Source organism: Rattus norvegicus, chromosome 19 (genome assembly GCF_036323735.1).
Source record: "Rattus norvegicus strain BN/NHsdMcwi chromosome 19, GRCr8, whole genome shotgun sequence".
Lineage (NCBI taxonomy): Eukaryota > Metazoa > Chordata > Mammalia > Rodentia > Muridae > Rattus > Rattus norvegicus.
In genome coordinates, this window is record NC_086037.1 from 4,845,768 (window position 1) to 4,867,015 (window position 21,248).

General features: G+C 35.4%; 1 long non-coding RNA gene and 1 pseudogene across 3 annotated transcripts; one reads left to right on the forward strand and one right to left on the reverse strand.

Annotated features, from left to right (window-relative positions):
* Positions 1-1,128: 1,128 nt before the first annotated feature.
* LOC102546689 (uncharacterized) lies at positions 1,129-20,104 on the reverse strand. 3 transcript variants are annotated; one of them, XR_001842228.3, is made up of 7 exons: positions 18,944-19,487; positions 18,207-18,369; positions 16,906-16,957; positions 16,374-16,449; positions 11,023-11,059; positions 2,524-2,600; positions 1,129-1,688 (listed from the first exon to the last, which is right to left on the reverse strand). It is a non-coding gene; the product is annotated as an uncharacterized LOC102546689 (long non-coding RNA). The 3 variants fall into 3 exon arrangements; XR_005496777.2 differs by lacking the exon at positions 11,023-11,059 and having other exon boundaries at positions 18,996-20,104; XR_361601.5 differs by lacking the exon at positions 11,023-11,059 and having other exon boundaries at positions 18,944-19,480.
* The window catches only part of RGD1563412 (similar to death effector domain-containing), a 100,769-nt pseudogene continuing 100,721 nt past the window's right edge, over positions 21,201-21,248 (forward strand).

Here is a 21,248-nt window from a genome sequence, read left to right on the forward strand (position 1 = left end):
GTCAAAACTATCAAAGAGGGAAACCATTTTTAAGAAGAATGTTCAACCCAGTTTATATACCTGTTCATTTCTACCAATTGTTTTTATCACTAGAATAAATGTATTTTTATTATGTTTGATTTTTTTTTCAATTGTCAGAACTGATCTGACCTAGACTAGTACTCAACCAATAAACAACAACCCAGGATATAGGCAGTAAAATTTTTAAACCTAATACATATGAATACTCTCTTCAACCTATTATAATCATGTCACACCAATTGGAGAAGATTTTCAGCTGAATGGTAGAGCCCTCCTTGAGCACATACAAAGTCAAGGGTTGGATTTCCAACATCACAAAATGATTATTAAAATTAAAATTATTAAAACATTTTAATAACTGTCAACATGGTTATTAAATATAACTTATAATATCAGATGGTATTTCCAAGAGTCCATTTTAATTTTTAGCTTTAAAGTGTTAAATTCTTATAATTATGTCCTGATTTAAGAATGTATTTCTCTTATTGCTTCATTCAAAATATAATTAGTTTGACAGGGTTCTAATCTGGCTCTCTCTAAAATTTGATTCACACTCTGAACAAAAAGTCAGTTGTTTTCTCTTCATGAGATTCTAGATTGGTTCCTTATTCTGTAAAAGTGTTTATTCCTTTCTAATCAGTATCTGTAGAGATGGAGAAACTAATATATGCTTCTAAAACATTTTATAAAGAATAGTATTAATGTCAAATGTAAGGGGAAATGTACATGAGTTAACCTGATCCTGTAAAAATGGAAAACTCTCTAGCCTTTTTAAAATTCCTACTCTAATACCAGTCATTTATATTGTTTCATTGAGCCAGTAAAGTTCTTATCATAACCTTGATCTTCCTTTAAGTTATATCAAATTTATTTACTTGATTTCCCTGCCCAGTCAAAGAGTAAGTCTCATTGGAGATGTGTCTGTTGCCAGAAGAAACTACAATATTGTACATGCAATGAAAGTTAAATAAAATTGTTAGCATAAACTAAAAGATATCTTTATATTTGAGCAGGAGTTATGTCTGTATTCAAGACTGCCTTGTATAATTGAAATTTAGCACTAATTTCTTTCTTTTCTTAATCTAGAAAGATAATTACAGTGATAGATGTTTTGAGGATATTTTTATTTAATTTTGAGGTCTTTCAATCTTCAAGTTTTTTACCTACACACCATCAGTTATGCAGATGTAAGACCAAAGCCTCATAGATGTTAAGGTTAGTTCAAAGTCTAAGTAGATACACATTAATATTACAATCAAATTTTAAACATACTGAAAGGAAAGAAAACAAACCAAAAACAATCCAAACCAAATAAACAAACTGGTTCCCAGCAGTTCTTGTTCCATTTACAAAACATAATATTGAGAGGAGAAATTGAATGTGAATGCCAGACAATATGAAGGATATCAGCTGTTAAGAAACTAAGTTTAAGAATGTATATCAGCAGATTCATAGATGGCAGACCTATTTTTAGAACAGGATGTAGAGTTTCATCTATCAACATAGCTTAGTATGTTTTGAAGTATAATGGCCTTCAAGCACACATGGACATGATGGGTGATGATAATAGCTTCTCACAGTAGCTTCTTCCTCCAGTAGACTAGAAGAATCACAAAATGTTCTACTAAGTTATATGTTGATTCTTGTCAAACTTTTGCACATAAAGCCTAGGTAGATATAAGCAAGGAAAAAAGTGGATAATATTAGACTTATTTATTTAGATGAACAATTAAAAAGTGAGAAATACCTCTGACAATATTTTTTTAAAAACTTCTCCTAAAACCAGACATGGGGACACATGATTATAGTCTCCTCACTTGGAAGGCCTTTTTTAACCCAATAAACAATGCTAATTTTGGACTGAGAAAGGATTGTTTGTAATGGAAAGTCAGCTTGTACATTACGTAATGACAGGTCTCTAAAAATATTCAAAACAAAAGAGTTCATTAGCAAAACAATAACTGACTCAGTGACTATCTTCACAATGTCCCTTAAACATATGAATTATATTCTATACTGTATCATATGTGGATAGAAGTCTCCGAGTATCTACAGAGAACACCTGTCAAAACCTCCTTATACACCTGGAACCTTAGAAAGCAAGAACGTTCGCATACTCTATTGCATTTTCATATGAATTCATACTTAGGACAAAGTTTAAGCTAACAGCTTTTCTTGAGTATATCTGAATTTTCTGCATTGCTACTTATGAAAAGAAGCCATTATATTTAACTAAATACTACAGGAACAAAAAGAATTGTGGTATCTCTATACCTGATCGAAAGAAAAGATGAAGGAGAAGAAGAGGAGGAGGAGGAGGGAGAGAAGAGGAGGAGGAAGAGAAGGAAGAGGAGGAGGACAATGAGGACAACAATGACAACGATGACAAAGAGGAAGAAGGTGATTATATGACTAAGTAATTAGTGTGAATATACTAGGCTAGGTGATAAGTCATGTTCCAGATATAAAGAAGTAGAACATAAAAATGGCACTTAATTTGACCTTCATATTCTCCATTTCCCACTTGTGCTTTCTTCAATTTTCATATATTATCTTGGCACATAGGTAATCAGGAATAACTAAAAGTAAAATCATAAATAAGCAATAATTAAAACATGCACACAAACATAAATATTATGACATGTATATTATTTCCAAGTAAGTAGTATTACTGTGAATGATTTTAGTTGTAGTATCTTAACCACATAAAAGAAGGGAGTGACAAAGTCCATATTCTATTCATGTATTAAGGTAAGCAAAATATAAATATGTATAAAAAGTGCATATTACTTGCATAGATAATTCTCAACATCTTACATTTCAGAATATCAATCTATATTGAGAATTTATCATGTCCCAACCATACTCACTACTTGATTTGAATTTCCTATAAATTTATACAACAAATCTGCACAAGGATATGTATTTGTGACAGATCTTAGACTAAAAGTGGTTAAATTTTTGAACTGCAACATGAATTGCCACCTTGTCTTGTGATCTGCTGGACACGGCTTGGAATGTGTGTGTGTGCTGCTTAGTATTCTTTCATATCAGATCAGCTATTGAGGTATTTTAATTTTTATATTCAAGTACCCTTTGTTTTAGAAATAATAAATTATAAAGCCAAATCCTCTGACTGACACAATCATACACAAAACACAGTTATGACACAGAATATACAATTATCTTTGGTATTCAATGATTAAAACTACATCACTGGATTGGGCAAAAAAATCAGCATTGTTCATTGGGTTAAAATGCTGTATTGGATCTCTATTTTCTGGGACCATATGATGTAGTTAAATGATCATCAGTTTGACATAACTTATAATCATAGGGGTAGAGAGTCTCATCTAGAGATTTTCTACATGAAGTTGTCGTTTGTGTGCATGTCTGTAGATTACAATTTTTATTGTGTTAGTTATGGTAGAAACATCCATCCACAGTAAGGGGCACCATACCATAAGAAGAGAAGTCTGAATTCTTTAAGAATAGAAAACATCAGCTAAGAACAGACATGCATACATTAATTTGTTCCTCATTCTTTCTTCACTGTGGATGCAATGTAAGCAGCTGTCTCAAATTCTTGCCATGGTAACTTTCCTAGAGAGTTGCACCATAACTTTTAACACTGAACTCCTTTTGTCAGGGCATTTATCACAGTAATAGGAATGAGACTAACATACCAATATTAGACACACGGCAGTGGCTCTGTATAGCTGTTTTAAGTACTTGGGAATGTCTACGTATGTCCTTGAGTTCATATTTTCTTCCTTAACCTTTTTTTAAATAATTTGAACTTATAATAAGAGGCTATTTTCATTTAAACATATCCACAATAGCTTGTCCAGGCGATGGAATGTCTAAAATTATATTTAAATATTAGTATACAAAATGGATGAATTTATATTAACAGCATGGACAAATAGCAATTTTTTTTTCATTAAGAACTAGAGAGTGTAGGTGTGTTTTGGTCAAACATTAGTGAGTCATAGCTTTCTGACCAATTGATTTCTGCTTTCATTGCCTTTCAAGTTTTTTGTTTTTTTTTTTTTACAGTCAGATTGGGTTAATCCAGGTACCCTGATAAAACAACAATAAAAGCATGTTTATTACTGTCAGCTGGTTATTAATTGTAATTTCATAAGCAGTCATTATGGGAATCATATTTTCTATGTAAAATAATTAAGGACACCATTGGAGTAAAGAAGGGGTATACTGTGTATATTCAAATATTCTTGTTCACTGGAGAAGAGCAATGACTGTAAAGTAGAAAGGACTATATTTGAGTTAAAATTATCAAGTAAGTTACTTGATACCTGAGTTTTTAGAAAACAAAGTCAGCTGTTTATGGAGGTATTGAGAGAAATCTGGCTAACAGTATTTCAGAGGAAATCCTTCCCTGATATTACAGATGTAATTCAAAAACAGACTAAAAATGGTAGGGCAATCAATTGAAATAAATCCAAGTATCCCCAACTGATGTCACAGTTTACTAGATTTTTACTCTGTAGGGAAACCTTGAAATCTAACTCCATCTGGTGAAACTCTGGTAATCTTCCATATCCACCTAAAAACCTTCTGACTGATAAAGAATTTTCTCATAATCCAAAACAGGAATGACCTTTTCCCTCCATATCTATGGATTCTGATAGGAATTCCTCTCTTTCAATTGCATTTGTGGTGCTGTTTGATGGCAGACTCACCGCCTAACTATATCCTCATTGACAACATTGCTTAACACCTGTAAAGACTTTAAGCCTGACAGATGCTCTATAAACATTACTAAATCAGTAGATAAATTACCTCTATGGACAACCATGCATTCTTTCTACCTATGTAGAAGACAGCATCAAAAGCCAAAGTCTGTAACAGCTGGCTCAACTTCTCACTTTCAAACTATTATCTAGATTTTACAAATTATTAGGCAACGGTATGAAGAATTTAATAAAAGTATTGATCAATACTGAAATTAAATAGAGCTTACAATCAAATGTAGGAATTTCAGTTTAAAAGGAACATGTTATTCTTATAAAGTAACAATGCATATCACACACCCAGTGGTATAGAAGAGTAGATATGTTAGCAACGATCTACTTAGGCAAAAGAAATTTATATTTATTTAAGAGGTCCAAATCCTTTCAAAACCAACGCACATTGCATCCGCATTAATACAACATGTCATCAATGGAAAATGTGGGTCATGTTGAACATTGAACATTGTAGTGTCTATATGAATGTCTTTGTCACATTGGACTCTCTCCATGAAACATGTAGACAGATGGTATGGATATGGTTGACAGAGGCTCAGCTGATGGATTCAGAAATGTTTGCTGAATGTTTTGCCATCACAACTACAGTCACAGCCTGTCACTCTAGGTTTTATTTCTAAAGATATTTTGCTACTCTGATTACATATGTAAATTTAGAGATATTTCCTACACACATGAGAACTATCTATTTTTCCTTGTTTCAGAGTTTATATTTGATTAACTTCATAGAAAAGAATCATTACCAAAACAATTTTATGACACAGGAAGCAGATGATTTGGGTGTATCTAACTTAGTCTGAAAAGAAAATTAGAATTCTATGACCTAGTCTCATATTCCAAGGATTATGAAAGAGAAATTAGTAAGAATTTCCATAAGTTCAAAATCCACATATAAACATATTTATTTCAAGTGAGGTTTGGAGAAATAAAGGAAATACTAAAGAAACTCCACAGTGTCATTCCTATCTGTGAATGCCATTGTTATCTCAATGTGAAACTCCCTTACATTCAACTTAGGTGAGACCTAATATACATGCCGGGACACTAAAGATGTTTGACTCACAATTGTTTTCTTTACATACTTAGGTTAACCACATGAATTTCATCTTGATTAATTAAAATATTATGAAAATCAAATGTTTTAAACCCATCTAACTTACTTTGCCAATCTACCTCATAAAAGAATTCATATGAATATGAATTCTAAAGTCATTTGTGAAGTCATTTATAACTTTTATGTATTTCCTATTCTCCTGATTAAATTACATGTCTCAGTGATTCTTAATTATATTTTGCTAAATGATTTGAAAGCTTTCTGTCTTAAGGCCTGTTAGTAAACAAATGAAAATGAAAGAAACAGAACATGTCTACTATAATTCATATAATGCAAAAGCTTTATCACTGTCATAGTATTCTAGTGTGAACGGTTACTACTAATAATAAAGTCAACCCTGGCAAGAGCCATCTTGGCAAACGGGAGATACTCAAAAGATTTATTGTAACATCTCCTTGGAATTTATGCTCCATACAGATTATCTTCTATTAACTGGTGAGCTTGAACCTTGAAAGGAGTTTCAAGTTTCAGATAAGTAACACACATCACTGAACATTACGTCTGCCACCTGGTAATGGGTAATATAAATACAGCACATTCGTTCAGCAGGGAAGGAAAACGGCTTCTATAGCCAATTCTCAATTATTCGGGGTAATGGGGGAAAACCTCTGAGTAGTTATCCATAAATACAGATAATTGGCAGAATATGTAAATGAAGTCTCATTTCACAATGTTTATGAACATTTTGGCTGAGTAGTGATAAAAGCAGAAGTGAAGAGATGTTAAAGGCCTGTAATTATTATGAAGTATTTGACAGACTTACTATTTGCTCATTTCCTCCCATCTCTCAAACATAGCCTCCTCCAGTTCTCCCTTGCCAAATATCAAAACCCACATTCCCGTGTTTCATACACAACTTTATCCTTTGCTGTGGATATACACATTTATAGTTCATTTCACACATTACAATAGCTATAGATAACCATATCTTTAATGCATACTGGGGTAGTAACAAACTGCTAAAGGAATTTCCCTCATAGGTGTCAGTTTAATTAACTGTATAATACATAGTTGATAAGGTGGCAAAACCATACACATGTCACAATTTTGTATAGAATTTTTATTTAATGCAGATGTTTAAGCCACACGCACACCTGAGAAATCAGACTGTGATGCAGATAGAAAAATAGCATCCTAATTTGCAACAAACTCAATCTAGTATTCGTATCCAAGCAAGTGAAAACTACGAAAGACATTCAAGAAACAGTATGGAGTTATGAATTTAAGTTAATTATTATTCAGTTTTTTAGAGCTGCATGTAAAAGTAAATTTTGCATACTTACAAATAAATATTCAAATGGCATTTCTGATTAATTAAGACAGACCCTGGCATTGTCCATACACTTGAACTCACTTATATAATGCTGAAACAAATATCAACATTGGTGAAGGCATTGAATGAAATATACAATGTGTAATAATAGTGGTATAAATGTTATGAGAGTAACCATTCACCTTTTTAAAATTGGACTTAAGGCTCAGATCAGGAGGTAAAACATGTATTTGATATTGCTAATGTATCTAAGAGCCTGAGAATAGGTAGGACATGGGTACAAGGAACCATCTAATAGCATTGTTCATCTAAAGCAATATAGAAATAAAATTGCTCATAATTATATACTGCTATACTTATAACTGCTTCACTCAACCATCATCAAAGAAGATTGTTCTTGTAGTAGATCACCATTAAAAGAAACAATCACAGTGGACAATGTGTTGAGAATGAAAGAAATTTGAATATCCAGTTCAAAGTGGAATCTTTATCAAACCCAAACCATTGAAAGTATATGCAGAAGAAGAGGTTAAAAATATTGTAAAAGCAAGAAGTAATGGCCTACTCCAAGAAAACAGGATCTCTCTGAAAACAGACCAATGTACATATGAATTCGTACATACTGTAGCAGCATGTACAAGGCCTACAACTGTAAATCAGATGGGATTATATCACTGAGGGGAAAATGGACACTGTGCCCTAGTCCTAAACAAAGGGATATTTGCCAGTGATAACTCCATTGGATTGTCTCTGTATATTTTCATGTTTCTTTAGAGTAAGCCCCATTGCAGCAGTAGATGGGCAACACAAAATAAACCAAATGGTATTTTGGTAGATTTTTTTATTTTATTTTACTTTTCAGGAAGGTCATATATTTTGTATTATTGACCATTAGCTTGTTTATTTTGATGTTGCTTTTGTGTTTTATGGGGTTCTGTGTTTGTGTTATTCAGTTTAATTTTGGTTTCAGGTTTGTTTCTAGAGTTTCATACAACGAAGAGTCATGTTCCCCCATGTTCATAGCAGCCTTATTTATAATAGCCAGAATCTGGAGAGAACCCAGATGCACTTCAACAGAGGAATGGATATAGAAAATGTGGTACATCTATACAATAGAGTACTACTTGCCTATTAAAAACAATGACTTCATGATATTCATAGGCAAATGGATGGAACTAAGAAAATATCATCCTGAGTGAGGTAACCCAATCACAAAAAAACACATATGGTATGCACTCACTGGTAAGTGGATATTTGCCCTAAAACTCAAATTACCCAAGATACAATCAACAGACCACATGAAGCTCAAGAAGAAGGAAGACCAAAGTACAAATGCTTCAATCCTTCTTAAAAGGGGAAACAAAAATATGGGATGCAGGGCAAAGTTTGGAGCAGAGACTGAATGAATTGCCATCCAGAGCCTGTCCCACCTGGCAATACAGCCCAAAAAACTAGATAATACCTATGAAGTCAAGAAATGCATGCTGACAGGAGCCTGATATAGAGATCTTCTGAGAACCTCAGCCAGAGCATGACAAATACAGAGGCAAATGCTAGTTGCAAACCATTGAACTTAGAATGAGGTTCCCGTTGGAGGAATTAGAGAAAGGATTGAAAGAGCCGAAGGGCTGGTTGCGGATTTAGCTCAGTGGTAGAGCGCTTGCCTAGCAAGCGCAAGGCCCTGGGTTCGGTCCCCTGAAGGGGCTTGCAACCCCATAAGAACAACAATGACAACCAACCAGAGCTCCCAGGAACTAAACCAGTACCCAAAATTTGCACATGGACAGACCTATGACTCCATCTGCATATGTAGCAAAGGATGGCCTTGTTGGGCACCAATGCAAGGAGAAGCGCTTGGTCCTACCAAGGCTGGACCCTGTAGTGAATGGGAATGTCGAAGAGCAGTGTGGCAGCCTTGGGGATAGTGGTTGGGGAAGGGTAACACCCTTATAGATGATAGGGAGGGGGATGGGATAAGGGACTTATTACTGGGAAACTGGGAAAAGGAATAACATTTGAAATGTAAATAAAAAATATCCATTAAAAATATAAAGGTGGTGCCCAGTTATAACAACTTGTTACTCCTTGCCATCTTCTGTGAGTGAATACTCTTCCTTGGGGCTAAACCATTTTCTTCTCCACTGAGATATTACCAACATCATGGCTTCTGCAATGGCATATATCTGCCTACTGTTTTCTCATCTCGATCATTTACTATGACTTTTGATTATTATATCATATTTTCTTATTAACATATTTTGTTACTTAGTACAATATTTTATACATAACAGATATTAAACATACAAGGAAATCATTTCTATAATGGTTGAATAAATTTTGTTCTTTGTTTCCCGATATTTTGTTCTTTCATTTCTATGCCTTAGCGACTGCTTTGTTGTCCAGCTTGCACCAATAGAACACACATTCTTTGAGAATAGATTTGTCTTTTGTCTGTTTTGATGCTCTGTATAATCCCAAAGTCAGTGAGAGAAAAGAAAAAAAGCCAGGAGAATTTAGAAGAGTTAGATACACGTATCATTAATGTGAATCTTGTAGTCAAAACTAACCCCCCAAAACTTTCTCCTTGTAACCTACTGGCTACCAGCTTGAGGTAAAGGGAGCAGAGTTGGAAAGCAGGTTTTGGATGGCTGTTCAGTGGAATGACCTCTGGAGATTTCTGCAATGAGATGAGTCTACTTAATTGTTTTAAGGATATGGTATATAAGTACTTTCTGATTTTCTTTTTTTCTTTTCTTTCTTTCTATTTTTAGGGATAATGGAGGGAAAGACTAATTGGTCATATCATCAAGCAGTTCAGAAGTGCTGATTGCTTATAATACAGCAACTAATTATCATATAGGCAGGAAGTCAGAATTTGGTCCCTGTGCTGAGTTACATAGCCTTGCAGAAAGTTATGTACAAGGTCACTATACACATGTGTGCAGGTGGCTCCAGACCAAGACACTCTTCAGGTAAAGACACTCTTCAGACAGAGGCAGAGACAGGGAATCCGCACTGAGAAAGGAAGTCCTCCATTTTGTGCTGAACTCAGAAAGCCATCCAGTTGTGAAAATCTGCTACCTTAATAGTTGGAATCCCAAACACAAAATCATTCATATCATTCCAGTGTAAAATAATCAGTCTAAAGTCTTATAAATTATGTCACCTACTCACACATTATGAAACAGACAAAGGAATGAGTAGCCGAAAGAACAATAACAACAAAACATGTCCTAGTCTATACTCATCCTTTGTATCCTACTATTCCAGTCTGGCTGAGGAACGCACTTAGGAGTTCTTTTTCCCAAATCATTTAGCACACTCTAGAACATTGATGAAGACCTCATCAATGAAGGTTCCTGCATATCCTAATTAGCAAATTCCTTTTTTCTAAAGTTTTAGCTATTCATGCCCAATTACAGTATAAAAATATTCAGTAGAAAACTAAAGAACTGATTAAGGTATAATTTGTAAATTTATATGAAGAATAATGATGAAATCTCTTCCCATCCCACTCTATCTCACAAAACGTGCGAATCATCCTTTTGTATAAGACATCTATGTTCCACACATATGCACTTGTTAGTCACTTAACAGCTATCTCAATTATTATGTCAATCATCTATCAAGGCTCCTCAGTGTTTGTGGCCAAGTAAACTTATTTTAGTGCCTAACAGCCCCTAAATTGTAGAGTAGTGATATCAACAATTCATATCAATCAAACTTAAGTAACTTTCTTCAAGTAAAAAAGTAAAAATTTTGATTTAATGGGGTAGCAAAAATACCATATAGCACAATTGTTAAGATCCACCTTAAGATAAATATTCTGTACTTGATCTTACCCAAAGACTGAGTCATGAAACTGTGAATCCTTAATTCCTAAAATTACAGAGAAATTCATGTTCATTTATAGTGTTAAGATGTTGCTGATTTATTAATAGTTATTGTTCTTAACTTCTTGTTTCATTTATTTAAAACTGGACTACGCTTTAGAGTTTTGAATACACAGGGGGAAGCAGCATGCTATCTAATATTTTAGACATCCACTGGATTGTCTAAGAATGGAGAACACTGGGGAAAGTTGGAGAATTTGTTAAAGCCTTGTCATGTATATCTTTTGGCTTTCCATGAATAGTTAGTTATAATAAAACAATAAGAAATATTATTGAAAGAACACTATGTGGTAGGTAATGATGATCTTATGTTGCATTTCTTACCTTCTTCTTTTCTTCCATGGATTATGTGAGAATAATAACTGCTCAGTGATTCATATGTCTAACTTCAGAGCTTGGATAAAAACCAATGAAATGAGAGATGTTTGTCTGGATACTTTGTCAGTCTAATTTCCTGGCCACACTGGTTATCTTTTGCTTCTCACACCTAGCTGACCTTCAAATACATGTTAAATGCCAGTGGTACCAAATATTTCCATATCAAAAGACACTAAATTAAGTTCAATTTCGTCTTGCATTTCTTCACTGTTTTCTTCATATCTTTTATATATGAGAGATTGATACATTTCTTTGATTGGTTTTGTATTTCCCTTTTATTGAAAATAAATCATTTTCCATACAATATATCCTTATTGTTATATTGTTCCCTGAGATCCATCATCTGGTCCACAAATATGCCTGCCTTACAGAAGAGGATGGATGGGTCCAAAAGCATCCAGATTAGACACATCCCCCCAAATCTCCTGCTTGTCAGGTCTCCCTGGGGCACAACCAGTAGAGGTGAGTGTATTTTATTCCCCAATCCTTGGTCGGGCCCAGAGTTTTGCTTTCTTTCCTGAGCAGTCCTGTCTAGATAAGGAACATTCAGGAAAAATCAGGGGCAACCAGATAGCTAAGGTCTAGCATAAATAAAATCAGTAAGAGCACAGGTAATGTGGCACCACCAGAGTCTACATATTCTACTAAAGCAAGCCCTGGATAACCTAACACAGTGAAAGCACAAAACAACAGTCTTAAATCCAATCTTACATAGATGATAGACACCTTTAAAGACAAATGAATACATACCATAAATAAATACAGGAAAATAGGAACAAACAAGTGAAAGAAATGAATAAAACTGTTGAAGACATGCAAAAAGAAATAGAAACAATAAAGAAAACATATACTGAAGGAATCCTTGGAAGGGCAATCTCAGGAAACAGAGCAGGAAGTATAGCCTCAAACATTTCCAACAAAATACAAGAGATGGAAGAAAGAATCTCAGGCATAAATGGCAGGATTGAAGAAATTGATAGATCAAAGAAAATGTTAAATATGAAAAGGTCCTGACAGAAATCATTGAAGAAATCTGGATCTCTTTAAAAAGACCACGCCTAAGAATAACAGGAGAATATTAGCCCAGAAAATATTTCAATAAGATCAGAAGAAAACTTCCCCAACCTAGAGAAAGAGATGCCTATAAACATATAAGAAACATATAGAACACTAAATAGATAGGACTAGAAAACAGGATCTCTCACCAAATAATGATCAAAACATTCTCACGTCTAATAAGAGATGCTTTCTTTTTTCAATGAAAAGTAATCTAAAGTGTTGGGGAAGGACTAAAAAATGGAAAAAGATCTTCACTAACCCTACATCCAAAAGAGGATTAATATCCAAAATATATAAATAAAAACTCAATTACTTAGACATCAAAAACCAAAACCAAGTAACCCAGTTTAAAAAAAATGGTTACAGAGATAAACAGGATTCACAATAGAGGGACCTCAAACAACTAAGAAGTACTTAAAGAAATTTTCAACATCATTAGTCATATGGAAAGTTGTAGATCAAAGTGACTCTGAGATTCCATTTTATATCTGTAAAATTGGATAATATCAGGTCTTCAGAGACAGCACATGCTGGTGCGGATGTGGGGCAAGGGAAACCTCCTCTATTGCTGCTAGGAGTATAAATTTGTACACTTTCGAATTCACTTTGGAATCCATTTTGTGATTTCTCTAAAAATTGGGATTAAGTCCACTATTATAGCCAGTTATACCACTTCTGGGCATATATCCAAAATATGTTCCAAAATACCACAGGACACTTGTTCAACTATGTTCACAACAGCTCTATTTGTTATGTGATCAAAGATAAAGACTGGAGAAAACTTGAATGCCCCTCAACATAAAAAACGGATTAAAAAAGATGTGGTACAGTTTATACAGTGAAATACAACTCAGATATAATAAACAAGGACATCATAAAATCTGCAAGCAAATGAATGAAACTCAAGAAGGTCCTTCTGAGTGAGGCCACTCACAAGCAGAAAGACACACATAGTATGTACTCACTTATGAGTGGATATTAACCATAAAATACAGGTTAACTATACATAAACAGATATAAAGAAGCTAAGTAACAAGGGGATGCTTGAATCTTATGCAGAAGCAGAAATAACATAGACACTGGAAGTGGATGGATGGAGGGAAATGGGTGGTTGAGGGGCTAGGGAGTAGAATGGGGATGGGGATCAGGTGTGGGGTTGTGTGGAGGGGCAGAGAGGGGGGAGAGAGAATGGAAATCAGAGACCTAGGACTGTATGGGGGTAGGCCTATCTAAGACTCCTAACAGCTGGTGATATGAATAATTTAGTGAACACCTCATATAGCTAGGCAGGGCTCCCCATGGAGGGAGGGGAACATCAACCCACCCACAAAACCATTAATGCAAATTTTTTCTTCCCTCCAAGACGCCCAGGGACAAAGAAGGAACAAAGACTGAGGAAATGGACCACCAATTACTGGTCCAACTTAAGAGCCATCCCATGGAGAGGGTCAACTCCTGTCACTATTACTGATACTCTGCTATGCTTACTGACAGGAGCATAACTGTCTTCTGAGAGGCTTCTTCCAGATGCCTATGGAAACAGATGCAGATACCCACGACCAAACCTTAGGGGGACCTGATGGAATCTGGTGAAAGTGTTGGGTTAGAATTGGGGGAGCCAGAGGAATCAAGGACAGCATAAGACGACTTATGGAGTCAACTAACCTTAGCCCATGGGGCTGCAATCAGGATGTAAATTGAATAAACAAATAAAATAATTGAAAAAAAAACATAATGTATTCTGATTAGTTTCTCCTCTCTCTACTCTTCCCATTTCCTCCCATCTCCTTTCCTATCCACGTTCTCCCCTTTTATTAGAAAAGAACCAGTTACTAACAGATCACAAAACGTAATAAAATAAAATAAAAGCTAAAACAAAACCCATCACAGCAAAGTAAGACAAGGCAAACTAACAGAAGGAAAAGAGTCCAAGAGAAGGCACAAGAATCAGAGTCTAACCTGTTCACACACTAGTGAGTCCCATAAAATTACTAAACTGAAAGCTATAATACATATGCAAAACCAAGTATAGACACTTGTAGGCCAAATGCTTACTGTTTCTGTCTCTGTCAGTTCATATGAGCTCTGCTCAGTTGATTCACAGGGACTTGTTATCTATGGGACCTCTTCCTCAAAGAGTCTGCTTACATTTCAACAGGATTTTCAGAGATAAAAGTGAAGGGATGTGATGGAAACACCTCATTTAGGGTCATAGGTTCCAAAGTTCCCCTCTGCCACCACATTCCCACCCCTCGTGTGTGTGCAAGTTATGGGAGTGGGTCTGTGTATTTGTTCCTATCTTCTGCACGATGAACCTTCTCTGGTGATGGCTCAAAAACGCACTGATCTATGAGTATACAGAATGGAATTAAGTGTTATTTTAACACCACTATATATTTTTGTCTGACCAGTAGTATCTGTTCTTTCCATTGGTCTCTGGAGTAACTAAACTCTGGTTCTTGGCCACCCAAACAGTGTTGTGTATGAGTTCGATCTCATTGCATGGTTCCATATGAAATCAGACACTAGTTTATTACTTCCACAAGATTTTTGCCAAATTTTCCCTAGCATACTTTCCAGGCTGGATAGCATTGCAGATCACAGAGTTTATGCCTGAACTACTGTTTATGTTTCTCATTTGGTAAGCCTGCAAAGCATACCTCTGGTCCCAAAGACATTAGAATGTAGGACTAGAAGTTTTGTTTAAGCATCAGCTAGACCCCTCCACGTACAGTAATGTAATTGTTGTCTTTAGCAATAGGGCCTTGATCTCAGTTTTTGGAGAGTGACTTATAGTCTTCGAGCAGCATTGATTATTCGAGGAGCTCCACAGGACCCCTTTAGCCAGGATCGATCTCTCTCTCTCTCTCTTTCTCTCTCTCTCTCTCTCTCTCTCTCTCTCTCTCTCTCTCTAATACACTACTTTCCATTCTTCTGCTATTGCTTCTCCTCCACAGATTATTTTCCATTTTGATGTAATAAGATATGCAACCAGCATAAATGAGAAGTCTGCACCATTTGCCTCTCAGAGAAGTGGTTTTGTAGCAAATTTCACGTTTGAGCCGAATGTCCAATACCAGCTTCATTGGCCAGGTCACTGTTAATTGCACTCTGAGTCCATTGTGATTTACATAAAACTGCCCCAAAGGAGAATCTTTGTAAGTAATGATTATATCTATATGGCAGCTCTTCAGAGGGCAAGAGCTAATGTTCTTTTCATTTGAAACTCAGTTTTCCAGTCTGTCATAAAAGCCCTTACAAAGTTTGTTGTTCCTGGGACCTGATCTTAAATAAAAAGAAATGTTTTAATGTAGTGCCTAGATCTTTAAGTTTTCCTTGAAACACACACACACACACACACAGAGAGAGAGAGAGAGAGAGAGAGAGAGAGAGAGAGAGAGAGAGAGAGAGGCACATGTGCAAACATACACACTCACAGTACCATGCACACACTGCATACAACCTAAAATTGAATCCTATTCATTGGTTTAAGTTAGCTTCTAGATAAAAATGAAAACAACTGGAAATTTTTTCTTGGATTAATATTGGTTCTTCAATATTTCATAGTGAATCTTTGTCCTTTAACAAATTAGATTTCTTACTTCTCTTTTCACAGGGCTCCTGATGGGCAAATATAATCTTTTCAATAGAAGATAAACATTTTGCCATTCTGTGTAATAATACTTTGTAATGCGACTTTCATTTCTATATTCTCTAAGCCACTTAGGCAGTACCAGTTTATTAACCAAGCAATTTATCAATATTTACTCATGATGCCAATGGTAGACTTCTTGTCATAAATAATTATTGAGGTAATAAATAGATTTATTATTAAAACCTGATGACAAGTGCAGAGTGATTACCCTGATAAAGACGGATGACAAGTCTTCGTATCTGAGGCGACACTCAGAACTCTGCGCAGATTGAATCTATGGCCTCCTGCATGGATAATAAATTGTTATTTCAGAGAATAAAATGATTGATACATTTGCTTGCTGTGGAAAAAGCACTGGGGAGAAGATTCTACTCCCTAACTTATTTAAATGGGCTACGGTGGAATTTTCTTTTCTTGTGACAAATTTAACTTTCCAAGAAAGTGACAGCTCTTTGGCAGAGACAGGAAGAGAGAAACATGATGTTTTAGAAGTGCCTAAAAGTCAGGTTTGCCACGGAATACCCCTGCATATGCTTGGGCTTCAGGGATGCACTGAGAAGGGAGAGTGGAGCAAACGTGAGAGAGAACAGGGTGCAGTCTTGACATGACTCACCATGCCTCAATCAACAAGGAAACAAATGAAGCCTCTCAGTTAACACTGAGAAACCACCATTGAGTCTTCCATTGTCTGTCTCAGTGCACATGCACATTGTTACTTTTTTCTATTGGTTTGATCTTACCTTTTATGACATATTGTCTCGAGAGACCATCTTCTGACAGTCAGGGAAATGACTATATTGGGAAGAAACAGAAAGGATGAGGACAGATACGGAATTGAACTAACTGTATGTCCTATTCTTCGGTGAATGTTTTATTCATATCTGCTCTTACTATAAATTAAAATGTGATGGCAAATATTATGAAAACCCTTTCAACAGAAATGCTAAAGATTTAAGTGTATTTTCTTTATTTTATTTAATCTACTTGAATTTTTTAAAGGTGAGTAAAAGTGTGACAAATATATAATTTGAAATGTCAGCCAGTAATGGCAGGGGTGAACTAAGTCATAGAATTATTATATTTTCCAATTTGTATCTTAACCAAACAATGGAAACATCGAACATGACATGTTTTTAATAATTTATGATCAATTCTACATAAACTGCTTATTTGTGAAATTTAGGTATTCGTGATGAGGTCAGGAGTTGAGAGATGTCTTCATTTTTCTTTCTACATGTGTTACAATAATTTTAAAAACTATTTTTTTAAAAAGAACAGTTATTTTTCTTTTATCTTTCCATTGTACTTTTTCATACACAAAAATAAATGTTGTATTTTGAGGAAGTTTTTGAAATTTTTGATAAGATTTTTTTTTCTCTAGAACTTAGACTTACTAAGAAAAACAATTTCATAACTCAATTATTTTCTTTGGTGTTTAAAATCTTTTTGAACTTATTTTCAAAAGTTGTAGTTGCCTTTGCTCTTTCTTTGATCAAAGTTTTCTTATTTCCTTGTAAATATTCACTTTAAAAGTACCAAATAGGGATAAAGACATTTATATTTGAAAAAGAAAAAAAAAAGAAAGAAAGAAAGAGGTGTTTGAGATGTAAGGCCTTATAACTGCCAAAGCTTTATATTTACTGTCCAAAACAGGAACTAGGGGATTACAAAGAAGATATTTCAATATCTACTGTGGTCTACTTTACTTCTCCAAGATGGAAAATTCATAACGTTCAAATTCTGAGTTATTAAATTAGGTTCAATTAACATTTACAGCAACTACAGGAGATGTATTATGCTTTTCAGTGTAAACCCCTGCTTTGAAATGTATTTTTTATTCAAAATGTGGATGATTTCAAGAAGACAGAATGTACAAGCCTACAGTTATTTTCACTAACTCTGCAACGTTGACAGATGTAAGAAAAATGAAAGAGAACAGGTATGCATGATATGTGGAATGTGGAAGATGACTTTTTAACACCCATCAACAGAGCTTTTTGATTTTTGTTTGTTTCAACCAAGAGTCATAAATGTTAATCACCTCATTTTTGTTTTGAGATAAAGAAATCCATAACCTTCTCTTGATTCAGCAAACATCCATTGACTATCCTATTGCTAGATGGTAGATGGTAATGTTTAGTATAGGAAGACAGACCAGCAAGTGTTCCCTCTGGTAGCTCAGAGGAAACTTGACACGAAAATATCTAGAAGAAAAAAAAAGAGAAAATATGTAGAAGAAATAATAAATTACTGTTACAGAGGAAACTAAAGTGAAGACATAGAGTAACATAGATTTAAAAAATAATAATATCCCGGTATCTATTCCTAAAGAAGGAAAAGAGAAATATATATAACTAGACTGAGGTGCAAAACCAACACATCTCAGAATCTTATTTAAGCAGAAAAGTAATTAATTGTGAGTACATTACATAAGACAGAAGTAATTATAAAGCCAGAGAACAAGTTATCAATATACCCAGATGACTGAATTAAACTGAGTATTAGTTATTGTGCTGTTTCTTTGCAAATACCAAATAATTCTAAACTATCAGTTATAGCTACTGAAAATTACTATATGTCAAGTATGTAGAAGAATTTCTTCACATGCTACCTTAATCTATATACATGCTCTTTACCCTACTCTGTGTTGACAAGAAATGGAGTAAGCATCATATTGTTAAAGTTCAGTATTTTGGCCTAAGAAATTAATATATAGAATATCACTATTATAGAGGAATTTTAAACAGTAACACGGATGTTTTTATCATATACAAATACCTTGGATGTCTGTGCTATCCAGCTGATATGCAGACACACCCTTAGTACACACCTTTCAACCATCTGGTTGGAATCCTTTGTTTCACATCTTTAATCCCAAACAATAATATCTGATAGAAGGGCAGACAAAGTGATGAATCAGAGATAGATTTTAGGGAATGAGTCAGAGATAGGATATACCCAACTCTTGGGAGAAAAGATATTTAAGAGCAGCAGAGGGAAAGAGAGTAAATTTAGTCAATTCAGTGGTGAATTGGGAGTTGAGTCAGTTGGGAGGCAGTGCAGGGAGTGCAGAACAGTAGAGTTGAGTTCCTCTGTGAGGTCATAAAGTTCAGTGCAGGTCAACAGTTGAAGCCAGGGAATAAGAAGCTAGAAGATTAGGACAAATTTCCAGAGTTAGTTTGAAGCATAGCCATAGTAATTCAGAGAGAAGATGAGAAAGGCTAGATTGAGTCAGTCAGCTTTCAGAGGAACTTGAGACAGGACAGGTGAGCTGAACCACGTAGCCAGAGCTGTGAAAGAGCAAGCTTATTCAACAGTAAGCCCCAGCCACTTAAAATACTCTTAGCCCTGTCTTGAAGCCGAAGACTTTAAGGTGTGGGCTTTCAGAAGTTGAGATTGCATAGAGGCTAGAAGCTTCCCATGCCTATGCTCATTAGTGGTAGATAGAAATGCTTTGGGTCAGCTCAAGCCATGTATTCACATATGTGGGCATAGTACTGCTCTCATCTATTCATCTGAGGAAATAAAAGCAACACTTACACACTCTAGAAAACATGTTGGAGGGCTCTGAGAGTTTAGGGTGTGCTAGAAACATGGAAGCGGGGATTGGATTATACACAGGGTCTTTCTTCTAACAAGGCTATTGACTTTCATCATCTTTTGGCATCATCCCATCCACCCACTTCCTCCTCCTCCTCTTCCTCCTCCTCCCTGTCTTCTTTTCCTCCTCTTACTCTTGTTTTCCTCCCATCCTGCTCCTCTACAAGATAACCAGCGATGCAGATATCCTAAAGAGACATCATAATTTTGAAATAACAGAACCAAAGGGATGAAATTCCCTTAGGAATTACATAATGAGAAAAGGGAAAGCCAAAGCCAGAGGCAGAACTTGTCTGGAGAAAACAAATTTCACACAGATGTAATAGTTTGTCAAACCACTTTATAGGATAAGACTGGAGGCAGTAAATGACCAGGACTACATACTGACTAAAATTGCTTAACTATGAGAATCTTTGGTGTTTTTATTTAAACTTTGATATCAATTCTCAAGCCCAATTGTACTTGTGGGATTCATAGAATCTCTTTTATATCCTTCCCAATTTGGCTCTATTGAATAAATATCCTTTGTTTTCTGCTTACGTTTAATCGGCCTATTTTAACTGGGTAATTGAAGATGGGAAAACATACTAGAGTTGGAGCAAAAGCTGTATCCCCACATTTAATTACATTTCTCTTCCTTCCCCTTCATTTCCTCCTCCGATCCTCACATCCACTCCACTCCTCATCTTCCTCCTCATGTTTCCTTGCCTGCTTCTTGCTATTCTCTTCCTCCTCCTCCTTTTCTAATTCCTGTTACATCATCTTTTAGTGAAAAAAAGTATTGATTTCTCCTGTTTAAAAAAAGTATTCAAACACATCTTACAGCTTCCTTACAGGCAGTGCCTAAGCATGGAATTCTATTGGTCAGTATTTTCAACACTGTGATGAATACATGAAATAAACAACTTTAGTGAAGAAAATATTCATTTTGCTTCATAACTTCACTTCTTGACACCCTGGCTGCATTACTTTGAGCCTGAGGTCAGGCAGAAAAACAGGGTACTCAGACCATGCAACAGAGGAATCTGCTCACTTCAGGCAGTCAGGAGGCAGAGAGAGGGAATGTCTTCCCTAATTGGTCATTCTCTCCATTTCCTTTGTCTCCACTGCTCCTACCTTCAGCTTATTAGATTGTGATGGCAGCATTGAGGCCAGCTTTTGCCCCTTAATTAATTGTCCATAAAAATACATTCACATATAGACCCATAAATGAACTTTATTACTTACCTACATGTTTCTCAGTCCAATCACATTAGTCATCAATATTAACAGTAATGTTACGATGTAGTGGTACGTTTCTATATTTCACAGCACCTGAGTGGCTGAAGCAGGGACATTTTTAATTAAAGACATTCTATGCCTCTGGCGGCACAGAGAGACACGCCCAGGAGAGCAGTGCAGATGCATCCAACAGGGCGGCGCCGAACCTGAGCCGAGAGAAGAGCCCTGGGAGATTAAGTTTCTTGCAAAGATCGCTGGGGAT